Genomic DNA, 2,619 nt, shown 5'->3' with positions numbered 1-2,619 from the left:
AGGTTTTAAGTTTCAGTAGGTCCCATTTGTTTATTTATTTATTTATTTATTTTTATCTCATCAGAAAAATCTTTATTGAGAAGGTACCAAGCTCACAGTTTTTCTAATATTCTAATTTTTGCTTGAAACTCTAATTTTATCACTGACAACAAATACTGTCCATGGTTTTCCCTGAAGTGACAGTCTCACTTTGTTTATTTTCAAAACAATATCTGCCACAAGCCTGATTTTGAATAACCATGGTTTGTAAGTCAGTTCTTCTTTCAAGTAAAAATATTCCATGAATATAGTAGTTAATTCAGTTTGCACACCATACAGTTGCTTAATTGCTGTTCCTCAAGACAGTCTTCAAACTTGGGTATCCAAGAAATGTTTTTAATTGTACTTATCATTTTATGACACAGAATTTTTTTAAAAATTTACTTAAGGATAGAAACTTAATTACTTTTATTGCTTCATCAAAAACATAGTGATAAAAACTAGTACAGTTGGGTATTATCACCTTGATTTGTGGTAAGGCAATAGCAGTTTTACTCACCATTTTTTAAAATCTTTTTTATTTTTTAACACCTTTATTGGAGTATAATTGCTTTACAATGCTGTGTTAGTTTCTCCTGTATAACAAAGTGAATCAGCTATATGTATACATATATCCCCATATCCCTTCCCTCTTGCGTCTCCCTCCCATCCTCCCTATCCCATCCCTCTAGCTGGTCACAGAGCACTGAGATGATCTCCCTATGTGATGCAGCTGCTTCCCACTAGCTATTTATTTTATATTTGGTAGTGTATATATGTCAGTGCTACTCTCTCACTTTGTCCCAGCTTTAAAAATATGGAATGATTCACGAATTTGCATGTCATCCTTGTGCAGGGGCCATGCTAATCTTCTCTGTATCATTCCAATTTTAGTGTATGTGCTGCTGAAGTGAGCACCCATTTGCTTATTTTTGTTTTTATTTCCATTACTCTAGGAGGTGGGTCAAAAAAGATCTTGCTGTGATTTATGTCAAAGAGTGTTCTTCCTATGTTTTCCTCTAAGAGTTTTATAGTGTCTAGTCTTACATTTTGGTTTTTAATCCATTTTGAGTTTATTTTTGTGTATGGTGTTAGGGAGTGTTCTAATTTCATTCTTTTACATGTAGCTGTTCAGTTTTCCCAGCACCACTTATTGAAGAGTCTGTATTTTCTGCATTGTGTATTTTTGCCTCCTTTGTCATAGATTAGGTGACCATAGGTGCATGGGTTTATCTCTGGGTTTTCTATCCTGTTCCAATGATCTATATTTCTGTTTTTGTGCCAGTACCATACTGCCTTGATTACTGTAGCTTTTTAGTATAGTCTGAAGTCTGCGAGCCTGATTGCTCCAGCTCCATTTTTCTTTTTCAGGACTGCTTTGGCTATTCGGGGTTTTTTGTGTTTCCATACAAATTGTAATTTTTTTTTTTCTAGTTCTATGGAAAATGCCATTGGTAATTTGATAGCGATTGCATTAAATCTGTGGATTGCTTTCTGTAGGATAGTCATTTTCACAATATTGATTCATCTTTGATTTCTTTCATCAGTGTTTTATAGTTTTCTGAGCACAGGTCTTTTGCCTCCTTTGGTAGGTTTATTCTCAGGTATTTTATTCTTTTAATTGTTTTAATTGTGGCATGTGGGATCTTTCAGTTGTGACATGTGGGATCTAGTTCCCTGATCAGGGATCGAGCCTGGGCACCCTTCATTGGGAGCATGGAGTGTTAACCACTGGATCACCATGAAGTCCCTCTGCTCTGAAATTTATGATTTCTTTCCTTCTACTAACTTTGGGTTTTGTTTGTTCTTCTTTTTCTAATTCCTTTAGATGTAAGGTTAGGTTGTTTCTTTGAGATTTTTTTCTTGTTTCCTGAGGTAGGCTTATATCACTTTAAACTTTCCTCTTAGGACCGCTTTTGCTGTGTCCCATAGTTTTTGGATCATTGTGTACCTGTTTCCTTTTGTCTCCAGGTATTTTTAAGTTTTTTCCTCGATTTCTTCAATGATCCATTGGTTGTTTAGTAGCTTCTTGCTTAGACTCCATGAGTTTGTGTTTTTTTCAGCTTTTTCCTAGTAGTTGATTTCTAGTCTCATAATCTGTGGTCGGAAAAGATGCTTGATATGATTTCAATTTCCTTAAATTTACCGAGACTTGTTTTATAGCCTAGTATGTGATCTATCCTGGAGAATGTTCCATGTGCACTCACAAAGAATGTGTATTCTGCTGTTTTGGGATGGAATGTTCTATATATCAATTAAGTCCATTTGGTTTAATGTGTCATTTAAGGCCTGTATTTCATTATTGATTTTATATCTGGATGATATGTGCATTGATGTAACTGGGGTATTAAAGTCCCCTACTCTTATTGTGTTACTGTCAATTTTTCCTTTTATGTCTGTTAGTATTTGCTTTATAAATTTAAGTGCTCCTATGTTGGGTCCATATGTATTTACAATTGTTTTATCTTCTTCTTGGATTGATTCCTTGATCATTATATAATATCCTTCTTTGTCTTTTGTAACATTCCTTATTTTAACGTCTGTTTGTCTCATGTAAGTATTGCTACCCTGGCTTTCTCTTTATTTCCATTTGCATAGACT

General features: G+C 34.4%; 1 non-coding gene across 1 annotated transcript; it reads right to left on the bottom strand.

Annotated features, from left to right (window-relative positions):
- Window positions 1-829: 829 nt before the first annotated feature.
- Window positions 830-936, bottom strand: LOC117312509 (U6 spliceosomal RNA). The gene has a single exon (XR_004526833.1). It is a non-coding gene; the product is annotated as a U6 spliceosomal RNA (small nuclear RNA).
- Window positions 937-2,619: the final 1,683 nt, after the last annotated feature.

Source organism: Tursiops truncatus, chromosome 5 (genome assembly GCF_011762595.2).
Source record: "Tursiops truncatus isolate mTurTru1 chromosome 5, mTurTru1.mat.Y, whole genome shotgun sequence".
NCBI classification, from domain to species: Eukaryota; Metazoa; Chordata; class Mammalia; order Artiodactyla; family Delphinidae; genus Tursiops; species Tursiops truncatus.
The sequence above is the reverse complement of the archived record's forward strand: the minus strand, read 5'-3'. Positions and strand labels throughout refer to the sequence as shown.